The sequence below is a fragment of the Canis lupus genome, chromosome 33 (assembly GCF_011100685.1).
Source record: "Canis lupus familiaris isolate Mischka breed German Shepherd chromosome 33, alternate assembly UU_Cfam_GSD_1.0, whole genome shotgun sequence".
In the NCBI taxonomy this organism is placed as follows: Eukaryota; Metazoa; Chordata; class Mammalia; order Carnivora; family Canidae; genus Canis; species Canis lupus.
The window spans coordinates 14,455,747-14,469,834 of record NC_049254.1 but is presented as its reverse complement, the minus strand read 5'-3'; positions in this window follow the sequence as shown (position 1 = coordinate 14,469,834).

Genomic DNA, 14,088 nt, shown 5'->3' with positions numbered 1-14,088 from the left:
ATCCCTTGGGGAGCTTTTAACATCCCAATGCCCAGCTGTGTCACAGACTCTAATAAAAACCTCTGGGAGTGGAGCCCAGGCATCAGAGTTTTATCTCCCCAGGTGATTCTAATGTGTAGACACGCTTGAGAACTACTAGATTAAAACCTCGTTTACAGTGTATACCCGAGGCTTCAGCTGGTCCTGAACACAGAACACTGATGGGAACACGCAGAATCAGTGGTTTAAGGAGGCAGCTTGAAGTAACAGCAGAAAAGAGGAGAGGTATTCTTTGCTGAGTTCCTCCTTCACTCAGGTATTGTTTCACTCTTTTATCTATAGCTTCAAGACAATGCTACCAGGTAGGAATTGTTAAATATTTTTTAAATTAGAAAATTGTGGCTCAAAGAGGTAAAGTGATTTGCCCAGAGTTGTAAAGCTAGTGAACACTGTGTATCCCGCACCAGAAGTCTTGCTCTCTGCTATACTACCCTCCCCTCTTAGAACCCTCAGAAGGTTCTTCTCCCTCTGTACCTCCCAGGATATATTAGATTTTTTTTTTTTTTTTTTAGTGAGAGCACAATTCCAGAAGTGATAGGTAGAAATAGGATGATTGTTTTTCCCAGAACCATTCTGCAAGTGTCATCAGCATGGAATGTAGAGAAATATCCAAACTCAAAACTTTCTGGGTTAGGATCAGTAGAAACCTGGAGGAGCCCGGATTTGCCCCGCTGGGTGGTGGAGCCAGGTGGGGCCTTATCTTTGTGTCTTTATTCCAGTTAACTAATGCAATCTCCTTAGTACGTAATGACCATACTATGTGAAATTTAGTGCTCACTTAAAAAAAAAAAAAAAACACAACTTGAGATATAATTGACATAAGCTGTGCATATTTAAAGCATACAACTTGGTAAGTGTTTATATATATATACACACATTTGTGAGACTATCACCACAATCAAGGTAACAAACACATCTGCCACTCCCTGAGATTTTTCTTTCATTAAAAGATTTCATTTATTTGAGAGAGAGAGAACAGGGAGAGAAGCAGAGGGAGAGAGACAAGCAGACTCCATACGGAGCATGGAGCCCAAGGTGGGCTCGATACTACAACCCTGAGATCATGACCTGAGCAGAAATCCAGAGTTGGCCACTTAACAGACTGAGCCACCCAGGTGCCCCACTACATTTTTCTTTGTGCTTCTTTGCAATAACTCTTTCCTGTCCCTCCCCACTCCCAGGCTACCACTGATCTGCTGTCAGAAATAGGTTTGCCTTTTCTAGAATTTTGTACAAATGGAATTATACAATGTTTACTCCTTTATTAGTCTGGCTTCTTTCAATAATTATTTAATGTGAGATCCATCTAAGTTGTTGCACGTATCAAGTGTTTGTTTTATCATTTACCTATTTACCTGGTGAGGGTTTGTGAAACCGTAAAAAAATATATTTTTGGTTTTTGTCCCTAGTTCCTTACACATTCATCCTGAAACCCTTGGAATTCTCCGAGGAAGGCGTATTTTTAGGATGCTAATGAGATGACTCTTGGCTGAAAGGCCCTTAGCTTCAGGATGGAAGCTGGTCACCAGAGAGACCAAGTCATTTTGGAACATTCAGCCCCACCCCCACATTTCCAGTGAGGGGAGAGGAACTAGAGATTGAATTAATTACCAGTCGCCAATGATTTAATCAGCCACACCTGTGTAAGGGAACCTTCATAAAACCTCATAAACGAGGTTCAGAAAAGCTTCCAAGTTGGAGAGCACATCAAGGTCCTGGAAGGGTTATATATCTAGAGAAGGCCTGGAAGCTTCATGTCCCTTCCCCCATACCTTGCCCTATTCATCTCTTCCATCTAGCTGTTTTCGGGTTGTATTGTTTGTGATAAACTGATAATAGTAGAGTGCTTTTCTGAGTTCTGTGAGCAATTTTAGCTAATTACCAATCCTGAGGCAAGGGTCATGAGAACCCCTTTAGTCCAGTCACTCAGAAATACCTCCAGGGACTTGTGAGTGGAATCTGAAGTTGGGGACGTCTCGTGGTTCTAAGCTCTAACCTGTGAGGTCTGTGCTAACTCCGGGTAGTTAACTTCAGAATTGAACCGCGTTGTAGGACATCCATTTGGTGTCCAGAGAGTTGGAAAATTCATTGTTGGTGTGGAAAAGACCCCATGCATTTGGTGTCAGAAATATTGTGAGTAAAAACAGCTAAGACAGGTATGGTTGTATAACCCCTAAACTGGAAAACTCCAACAAAGTTTCTATGAACATTATGTATGAGGCTTTGCATGGTCCTATGTTTTCATTTCCCTTGGATAAATATCTAGGAGTGGAATGGTTAGGTCATATAGAAGATGTATGTTTTTTGTAAGAAAATTCCAAACTATTTTCCAAAGTGGCATTTTATATCCCCAAAAGCAGTATGTGAAAGTTTCATATGCTCTATCTACTTACCTACACTTGATATGTTCAATCTTTTAAACTTCAGACATTCTAATAACATCTCCTTGTGGTTTTAGTTAGCACTTTCCAGATGACTAATGAGCATCTTTTCATATATTTATTGGAATGCGTGTGTGATCCATTCTAATTTTTTGCCCTTTTTCATAGGGTTCTTTTCCTATTATTGCATTTTGAGGGCTTGCTATACATACTGGGTAAATGTAAGTTATGTGATTTTAAAAATGTTTTCTTTCAATCTATGACTTGCCTTTAAAAAAAAAAAAGATTTTATTTACTTATTTTAGAGAGCAAGTATGCATAGGGAGTAGAGGGGGAGGCAAGGGGAGAGGGAAAGAGAGTCTTCAGCAAACTGAGCAGACACCGATAATGTCAGGTATAGTATTCCTGATTATAGGGTGTTTTTCTTTAAGCACTTTGAACATATCATGCCACTCTCTTCTAGCCTTCAAAGTTTCTTCTGAAAAATCAGTGGAAAGCCCAATGGGGGTTTCCTTCTTATGACCTAATTGCTTATCTCTTGCTGCTTTTAGAATTTTCTCTTTATCTTGAATCTTTGAAATTTTAATTATTACATGTCTTGGTGTGGACCTCCTTGGGTTCATCTTGTTTGGAACTGTGTGTTTCTTGAACCTGGATGTTTATTTTCTTCCCCAGGTTAGGAAAGTTTTTAGCTATTATTTCTTCAAAATTTTTTGCTCCTTTCTTTTACTTCTCCTTGTGGAGCCCCTATGATGAAAAATGTCTGTTTGCTTGATTTTGTCCAAGAGAACCCTTAACCTATCCTCATTTCATTTTATTCTTTTTTCATTTTGCTGTTCAGTTTTGATGTTTTCCATTACCCTGTCTTCCAGATTGCCGATCCATTTTTCTGCATCCTCTAACTACTGTTGATTTCCTCTACTTTATTTTTCATTTATTGTATTCTCAACTCAAATTGGTTCTTTCTAAAATTTCTCTTTTGTTGAAGTTCTCACAAAGTTCATCCACTCTTCAGTCCACTGAGCATGTTTATAACCATTACTTTGAACTCTCTATCAGACTGGTTATCTCCATTTCATTTAGTTCTTGTTCCTAGGTTTTGTCTTGTTCTTTCATCTGGAGCATACTTCCATCTCCTCATTTTGCTTAATTTTCAGTGACTGTTTCTATGAATCAGGTAGAGCAGCTACTTTCCTTAAGCTTAAAGGAATGATCTTCTATATGGTCATCCCCTGTGTAGACTGTGTGTGCCTGGTACCTTTGGCTGGCTGGAGCTGTGACTGGGATGGGCTGGGGATCTTGGGGAACTCCGTCCTGGGGCTGCTCTGGTGGGATGACCAAAGCTGAAGTGGGTGTGAGCCAGGGCAGCCCTGGGGCTGACAGAGAGCACCTTGGCAGGATAGCTAAAACTCAAGTGGACACAGGCCAATGTAGTTTCAGTGCTCTCAGCACAGGCCCTGGCAGGACAGTTAAAGCTAAAGTGGGTTCAAGCTAGGATGTTCTGGGACTCTTCAAGCATGGGGCACACTGGTGCAGCTAATAGATCCCAGGTAGGGTACAGGCTGGAGGTCCTGATGGAGCAGCTGGAGCTGAGGCAGGCTTAGGCAGGGGATTCCTGGTGTGCTTCATGTACAGGGTGTCCTGTAAGAGCAGCTAGAGCTGAAGTGGGCATGTCCCTTGAGCACTCTGCAGTAGGGCTGTCCTAGTATCTTGTCTGGAGCTCAAGTGGTATGAGCTTGGAGAATTGTGGAGTGCTTTGCATCTTTGTCACCTTGGCAAGATGACTGGAACGGTAGGAAATGCTGACCGGGAGCATGCTACTATGTACCACACTGGGGCTGCTCAGCAAGACGGCTTGGGCTAATGTGGGGGCAGGGGGACAGGGATCACTGTGGCAGTAGGCCAGCTAGGCACTCGATCTGTGCTTCCATCCACACTCTTAAGGTGGAGAGGGAAATGTAAACCATGGTCCTTACCAGCCACTCCAACACAGAACATTCTGGGAGCTCCACCCGCCATTTGGTAGAATTCTAGGGCAATATTCTAGTTGCTCTTTTAAATTGGAGCTTTCTCTTTCCTGTGCCCCAGGACATCTGGAGCTTGAGTGGACTAGGGACCTGGAGCTTACTGAGGTGGTAGGTCAGCTATCGCACCTATTTTTTAAAATTTTTTTTTAAAGATTTTATTTATTTATTCAGGAAAGATTCACCAAGCGAGGCAGAGACAAGGCAGAGGGAGAAGCAGACTCCCTGTGGGGAGCCCAGTGTGGGACTTGGTCCCAGGACCCAGGATTATGACCTGAGCCAAAGGCAGACGGTCAACCGCTGAGCCACCCAGGTGCCCCACCAGCTATGGCATCTAAACCATGCCCTTGTTTGCACTACCAAGGTGGAGAAGGACCATAAACCATGGTGCTCACCAGCCTCCTTCAACTAGAGAAAATTCCAGCAGCTCCCCTGCTGTTTGACAGAGTTCTAGGGCTGAATCTTTTATATTCTCATTGCTCTTATAAAGTGTGGCTTTTTTTCCGTGCCCCAGAAGAATCTTCTCACCATTCCTCCCTACTATAGTTTGCAACATCAGGAATGGGAGCTCCCTTTGGTACCGTGTCTCCATCTCTCTTGAAGTTCTCTCTGTGGTCTAGCTTTCGCTGTGCAGAAGCTGTTCAGTCAACCCCCACTCTTTCTCAGGGGGAACTGCACTATAAATAGGTGTAAATTTGGTGTGTCTGTGGAGAGGGTGAGCTCAAGGTCTTCCTGTGTGGCCATCTCAACCACTGCCTGTTGTTATTAAAATATGGCATGAGTCTGGGAGAGTATATACATCTTAAATATAAGTTCAAGATACATAGAACATTGCATACATTCTAGATTCCTTTCTCATGTCAATCCCTGCATTTGCCCTTTCCATCAAATATTAGTTTATCTTATCTTTTTTGAGTTTTCTATAAAGGGAATCCTACAGTATGTACTCATTTTTATCTGAATTAATTCCTTAAAAGTTATTTCTTCATGATTTATCCGTATCGTTGTGAGGAAAAAGAGGCCTTTTTTCCCCTGCTTTATAGTACTCTATTGTAAAAAAATATACAACGATTTGCCCATTCTTTTATTGATAAGGTTATTTCCCATTCAGACTATTTATGAATAATACTGTTGAACATTCCTGCACATGTATTTTGGTGTACATATGTACACACTTATATTGTATGTATTATTAGAACAGATTTGATGGATTGGAGAGCAGGTCTATTCTTAGCTTTGGTAGATCTTGCAAATCAGTTTTCTAAAAGGGTTATGTCCATTTACATTCTTACAAGCAAACTGAATGAGAGGTTCATTTGTTTCACATTCTTGCCAAAATCTGGTAATTTAGGTTTTCGCTTGTTAATTTTCAGTTTAGCCATTCTTTTCTATGTGTAGTGATATCTCTTGATGGTTCTGTTTTTTAACATTATGAAAATTAATAATTATTTTTCATGTGATTTTGGTTATTTGAATATCTTCATTTATGAGGGGTGTGTTTTTCTCTTTTGCTTATATTGTTTACTTTTTCTTATTAAAGCTGTTTATAAAATATGAATAGGTATCCCTTGTCTTTTCTTTTTTTTTAAGATTTTATTTACTTATTTCAGAGAAACAGAGCATGAGCAAGGAGAGGAAGGAAGGGAGAGGGACAAGCAGATTCTTTGCTGAGTGGGGAGCCTTATGTGGGGTTCTATCCTAGGACCCTGAGATCATGACCTGAGCTGATGTCAGACTTCACTCACTGAACCATCCAGGCACCCCAGAAGTCCCTTATCTTATTCACACATTACAAATAATTTATCCCAGATTGTGGCTTCCCTTTTTGTTCTCTTAATATGTCTTTAAAAAAAAAGTTTTCTGAAAGTATAATTTTCATGCCATTAAATTCATCATCCATTTTAAGTGTATGGTTTGAAGATATTTAGTGAATTTATTCAGATAACCACCACTATAACCTAGTTTTAGATTTATTTAATATCCAGAACCAAAAATTGTAGGAGTAAAATTTACCATACTCTACACTTTGGTTTTGTAGGGAGGGTTCATTCCACAAAGAGGATTCATCATTGTAGCCAAATGTCCCACGAGTCAATGGTTTTATAATAAACATAAAATCTTAATTGTAATGACATATAGTTTATTAATCCATTCCTTCATGGCTAAACCTTGTTGTGTCTTAGGAAGTACAAGAGGATTTTCCTCTTTTCTTTACCCTGAAAACCTGGTGAGACTCCTGGAAATAAACCCCACAAAATTCACGGGAGGGGGGGGGTCCTTATGCTGGGGCCCCAGTAATGTTCATTTCTCAAACTAATTCACACTCAATCTTTAACAATTAGCCATTTGCCCTGTAAGTGATTTGCTGGTTCCAGCTCAGTTAGTTAAGTGTCCAACTGTTGGTTTGGGCTCTGGTCATGATCTCAGGATTCTGGGATGGAGCCCTGATTTGGGGTCCACACTCAGCTCAGAATCTACTTGTTCCTCTCCCACCCCTGCTCATGCTCATATTCCCTCTTTCTCAAATAAATAAAATCTTAAAGATTTATGACCCATTCTCTTTTCCTCTTGGGAATCCAATCATATGTATGTTAAATGCTTTTACTTTTATACTTTCTTGTATTTTCTATATTTTTGCTCTCTAAGCATCAGCCTAGATATTTTCTACTGTTATATCTTCCTATTTCACCAATCCTTTGCTCTGCTGTGTCTAATATTCTATTAAACCTATCTATTACTACTAGAGTACAACTAATTTTTTTCAGTTTTGAAATTTTACTTAAATTCTAATTTACCGGGATCCCTGGGTGGCGCAGCGGTTTAGCACCTGCCTTTGGCCCAGGGCGCGATCCTGGAGACCCGGGATCGAGTCCCACGTCGGGCTCCTGGTGCATGGAGCCTGCTTCTCCCTCTGCCTGTGTCTCTGCCTGTGTCTCTGCCTCTCTCTCTCTCTCTCTCTGTGTGTGTGTGAGACTATCATAAATAAATATTTTAAAAAATATTATAAAAAAATTCTAATTTACCACTTTTTCATTTTTCTTCTCAAATATATTAGTCATAATTGTTTTGGAGTTTTGTCTTATAATGAAGGAATATGGAATACCTGTGGGTCTGTTCCTGTTGTCTGTTTTCTCATAGTTTTCAGTCATTTAGTCCTGTTTCTTGGCATGCTTGGTAAATTTTGTGTGCGTATGGAATGCCAGTTATGTATGAAAAATTGAGGAGACTCCAAATTATGGTTATCTTCTTCTAGAGACCTGTTATCTTCTAACAGGCAGATAGGGCATGACCAGATCACTTTGATTCATCAAGTCTGACCTATTTCTTGTCTGTCCTTGCTCCTGAGATTCTTAAGGTTCTCGGGGGAATGCCTATATTGTTTGTGAGCCCTGAACTTCAATTTTGAGATATTGTGATATAGCATAAGAAGTATATATTTGGTCTTCATCCGATTCCTAGCACAGAGCCCTTAAAACCCTTGGAATTTCTTAAGGGATAAGAGTGATAAAGGTGTCTTTTTATTCATAACAAGCCTCTTTCAACCACACCTTGCTTTATGTTAATGAGATAACCTTTGGTAAGCCCCTAAGGATAGGAATGGGGCTGATTGCCAGGGAAACCAACCACGTGGGGGAATAAAATTTGTAGGACACCAAATATGTATCCACCAGAAAATGGGAACACTTTTTGGTGTGTTTGTGTATGGGACAGGAACAAGTCCCACAAATTTGCACAGCCAGAGTATTCTGTGAGTAGACAAGAGGTGGGTTTTTTTCTCCTTTTAAAGAAAGGCAGACTGACATATGCAGCACCTCATTTAGATGTGTCTGGAGTCTTGGAAACTTGACTAGCCTATATTCTCCTATAAATGGACCATAAGAGCTTGTTTGCTGGTTGTAGTAGGGGGAGTGTAGCTACTTGAATACGTTTGACTGACATATGGTCCTCCTCTGTCACAGCAGTTCCTCCTTTGAGCACACAGCTTCTGGAGGGACACACATGGAGCAGTGAGGAAGGAAAGGAACATCCACCTACCCAGCCAGATCAGCTGAATCAATCCTGACAATTGATAGGGTGACAATATCACAGCCAGATTACCCTCACATCCAAGAGGTGTTTTGCCTTATACATTTTTCTCTCTAGAATCATTGACAATGCCTAAATCTCAACTTAGCTTTATAGCCTTTTAGCAACCCATTTCTTCTTGATTTCTGGATTCTTGTCTGGCGCATGTGCAACTGAGGAATTGGCAAGTGCTTTAAGGGTGGAAATGCAATGAGAAAGTCAGTCTCACCTCTCTATGGTTCTGTCTCTAGGACATTGGTATCAGGTTCTGCTTGTCATTAGCCATGAGCTCCACTTTATTTTTTCTCTCTAATCTGATACTTTCTTGAGTAATATGTAGTTACTTCTCAGTACCTATGCCCTTGAATATACAAATGCCTCCAGGAGAAAATACAGCTTTGCTTTCTCTTTGGAATCATGGCTCCTCAATGCCTGGCTAGCCTCATTATTCTCTGATGGTTTCAATTAGCTGTCTTTAAATCATTTTTTATCCAGTTTTTATAGTTTTTCTCAACTAAACTGTGATACCAACTTCAGCAAAACCAAATGTAGAAGATTTAAAATACACTTTTATTTACTTTTAAAGAAATCTTTAATTTTATAAACCCTAAATTCTAAATGTATAGAGATTATCAGTCCTGCTTTTCTAAGGATCTTTTGTATGGTACATTGAGTACTTTAAGTTGTGGTTGTTTCTTAGTTCTAAACTCCATTATTAACTAGTATGCAGTAATAACATTTTAAAATAATTATTTCTAAGGGAAAATACTTTGAATTTATATTCAGTCAAAATATGGGAATATGGTAATGCCTCAGAAATGAGGCAACAGTTTAAGGAGCCAATTTCTTTTTCTGAAATAAGTAACTAAAAGAATTTTGCAAGATGAATAAATAAAATTTATTAAACATAAAGAAAAATCCAAACCTTGCTCATATCCGATGTAATTCACTTTAAATCAATTCCAGAAGGAAAAAGAAATCTTGATTATGTCCAAAAGATATTAAGGAAATGAAGATGAGGTAAGAAACTGCATAAGACAAAGACCAAACCCAATTATTAGATTTACCTTTAGACTGAATAAATTTCGATCTGGGAAATCAAGTTCCTGTAACCAACAAGAAAACTTAAAAACTAAAAAAACATTTTTCCCAAATCAAAAACTAAAAATTGCAGGTATGAGAATGACTCTCCAGGGCACAAGAATCATAATTCTGGATATATTGGTTTCATCCCTGTGTTTATACAGCATCAGATTTTTCTTACTATGAAAACAACATTAAAAAGCTGTACTGATGCTGCAGTTGTACCTCAGTAGCCATTTGCATGTAGATCAGAACTAGAAAAAATTAGTTCAATAACAGATTTACTGGAGCAAGGAAATGAGTAGTCATTAAAATTTTCATTACTGTTTTGTTTACTGATATTTTACATTGAATATAGATTTAAAGCAAGATTATATATACATAAAAGTTGGAATAGAAAATACTCCAGGGGCTGGAACTATGAGTGATATTTTTTTTCTTCTATGTTTCTATAGTTTGAAATTTGCTTCATTCAGCATGCATTACTTTCTTAATAAAAAATAATATTAAAATAGTTTAGTATTGAGTAAAAAATCTGTGAAAACTGTTATAAGTTGGTGTGTAGCTTCACTCTGTGGTGGCTGCCCCTTACTATCATAAATCAGACTTTGATGATCTGTAACCATTCAGGAAACGAAGAAAATCCTGTGTGCTTCCTGTCCCAAAGGAAAAAATGCACTCTGGTTAACCCAAATAGACTAGACCAGGGATGGTCTCCTGGCATTGATTATGCAGCACTGATGCTGACAATTAATGAAGAGCAGTTGAGTTTGTAATTTCTTCAGTGGCTTTTCAGGAATTTTGTGGGATTTTTGTCTACTCAGGCCTGGTGGGGAAGAGAATATTGGCAGATGCTTACTTGTCAAGCAGTAGTTGGGGAGAAATCTGAGTAAACTGTCAAAATATGGTTTTGGAAAAAAAGGTTTTAATCAACCTTAATACATTATTTATACCTTGGTTTCATGTTCATCTTCATCATGATTTTTAGTCTTTATGTTTTGTTCATGGAAATTCTAAAAAGTAAGCTGATCGTTTTGAACATCTCATCAACATTTTTGTCTTATCTTTTTTTAAAAAAAATTTATTTATTTATTCATGAGAGAGAGAGAGAGGGGGGGAGAGAGAGAGAAAGAGAGAGAGAGGCAGAGACACAGGCAGAGGGAGAAGCAGGCTCCCTGCAGGAAGCCTAATGTGGGACTCAATCCTGGGACTCCAGGATCATGCCCTGAGCTGAAGGTGGTACTAAACCACTGAGCCACCCGGGCTGCCGTTTCTGTTTTATCCTTTGTAAAATTTTATTTCTATGGATCTAACCAAGTCCTCTTTGACGTGTTTTATTCTGTATGCTCTGGGATAACTGGAAGACCTAGGAAAAGGCTCACTGGCTACAAACTAGGGATTATTACAATAGTCACAAGCCCAATCATTTGCACTATCAGTGATATTTTAAGTATTTCAGGTTTTACTGACATTTCCAGGCAGATCTATAGACCATGACTGAAAGACCTCTCTGGGTTGCACTTATTTTTCAAGCCATTGTCCTTGCCTAGAATGGCTACTCTGTCCTCTTATATAAATTCCATTTGATTTCACAAGGCCCATTTACTCAATGAATATTAACTGAATACCTACATTATGGTAGATAATGTTTTAGGCAATGAACAAATAATAATAAACAAGATTTCTGTTCTTATGAATCTTACATTGTGAAAAAGACAACTAAACAAATGAATTTCAGATAAAAAGGGGGAAAAGGTATCTGTGGTAGAGGTCTGTTTTCATCATGGTAGTCAAGAAAAGCTACTCTGAGTCACATTTGAGCAGGGAACTGAAAGAGCCCAAGAGTGAAACATGTAGCCTAAGGAAAGAATGTTCCATGTAGAGAGTACCTAGGGTACTCCTTTAGGTAAGGTCCTAATAGGATTGAAAATCAGCAAGAAAGAATTAATTTCTCCATTTTCAGTGAGAAACTCTTAATTCCCCCAGCTCACAATGATCAGACTCTTATAATAGCACTTGTCTGTGTCATTCATTTAGCACCAAATATATGTTGCATTACACTAGCCATCTTTGAGAAGTTGAGACGCTTGCTCTCTACTTAAGACTCAATTACTTCCAGCCAGACCTTGTCCTATGCCTCTTGATATACTCAAAGCCAAAAACAGTACTCTCATCTAACATGCAGTAAACACTAATGCTGACCATGATCCAATGTAACGACCTTCACTGTTGTCATGCCCTAAAGGACCTTGTCAACTCTAGACTGAGAACAGACTGAGGCACTGGCTATCTAAAAAAATATATCCAAAAATATATGTTGGTTTTGAACTTCTGTTTAGGTTTATTTTGTAATGATCTGATTTTGTAATGATCTGATAATTTTGTAAATGTGTTCATAATTTATTAAAACAATATACTCTCCATTGAAACTACAATTAAAGTGAATCACCTTTAGTTGCAGAAAAATGGCCTTTGTCATATGTTTTTAGCATGAAAACAAAGGTTTTTGGGGGGACTGAAATAATGTAAACTTCATAACTACAGCTTAAAATCAGCCTTCCCCTTTGTCATATTTTTGTGTTTCAAGACCAGAATCAAGGCTTATGATGCTAGTTTCTTACACCATTGCTATTTTCTCTGAGCTGAGAAAGTACATTGACAGAGAGATTATTCACACTGCAGAAGTGTGTTATTGTAATATTGGAATCCTAATAGTGGTTGTAAAATTTCATGGTTTAAGAAAATAGTACAACTCCATGGAGACATGTAAATAAATAGCAATATGATGTTTGAAATTAAAAGGTGAAACATTTGTACATTGCCTTTCAAAAGGGCTGATAAAACACCACCAACTTTGAAGTAAGAATACAGTAATTGTGGCTTTATTCTGAGTTAGAATAATGACTCCCTCTGATAATAATGTTCTAAAGTTGTCTTACTTCTGTGCTTACCCAAAGAAACAACCTGGGATTTTTGAGTAGTCAGTACTTATGTATGTGTATGTATATATTAATATACAATTTTATATTAGTTTCAGGTGTACAACATAATGACATATTTATGTACATTAAGAAATGGTCACCACATATGTGTAGTTATCATTCATTTTCACATCCTCACCAACATTTGTTATTTCTTGTCTTTTTGATAGTGACCATTCTGACAGGTATAAGGTGATATCTCATTCTGATTAAAAAAAAAAAAAACTATGTATTTTTTTTCATGAGAGACCCAGAGAGAGAGGCAGAGACATAGACAAAGAGAGAACCCATTGCAGGACTCGATCCTGGGACCCCAGGATCACAACCCGAGCCAGAGACGCTCAACCACTGAGTCACCCAGCCACACATCATTGTGATTTTTGATATGCATTTTCCTGATGATTAGTGATGTTGAGGAGCTTTTCATGTGCCAGTTGGCCATCTACAGGTCTTTGCAAAAATGTCTATTCAGGTCCTCTGCCCATTTTTTAATTAAAATTTTTATATTGAGTTTTATGCAGTTTTTAAAAAAGATTTTATTTAGAGAGAGAGCATGGATGAACAGAGGGAGGACCAGAGGGGGAGGGAATAAGAATCTGAAGCAGATTCCATGTTGAGTATAGGGCCTGAGAGGGCTCGATTCCATGATCATGAGATCATGACCGAAGCTGAAGCCAAGAGTCTGACGCTTAACCAACTTAGCTACCAAGGTACCCCTTTATGAGTTTTTAGATTTTTTGGGATGTGAACCCCTTATAAGAGATATCCTATGCAAATATTTTCTTGCATTCATTTTGGGAGAAGGTTTCCCTCACTGTGCAAAGCATTTTTATTTTTAGGTCAATGTAGTTGTTTATTTTTGCATTTATTGTCCTTGCCTATAGAGGCCGATCTAAAAATACCACGAAGACAAATGTCAAAGAGCTTACTCTGTATGTTTTTCTTTTTCTTTTTTTGAGTTTTATTTGAGAGAGAAAAAGAGAGAGTGAGGGGGCACACACAGAATCTCAAGCTAGCTCTATGGAGCCAGCATGGAGCCTGAAACAAGGCTCAATCTCATGACCCTGAGATAATGGCCTGAGCCAAAATCAAGGGTTGGATACTTAACTGACCACCCAGATGCCCCTGCCTAAGTTTTCTTCTAGGGGTTTTGTGTTTTCAGATCTTATATTTTAGTCTTTAATCCATTTTGATTTCTTTTTGTATATGGTATAAGAAAATGGTCCAGTTTTGTTCTTTTGAATGTAGCTGTCCAGTTTTCCCAGTGCCATTAAGAGATTGTCTTTACCTTATTGTATATTCTTGCCTCCAGTATTATAGATTTATTGACTATATAAGCATGAATTTATTTCTGGGCTTTCTATCTATTCCATTAATCTATGTATCTGTTTTTGTGCCAGTATCATTACTATAGCTTTTTAATAAGTTTTAAATCCAGGAGCAAACACTTTAGGCTTTGGCTTTTTTCTTTTTTCTTTTTTTTTTTTTTTAAATTTTATTTATTTATTCATGAGA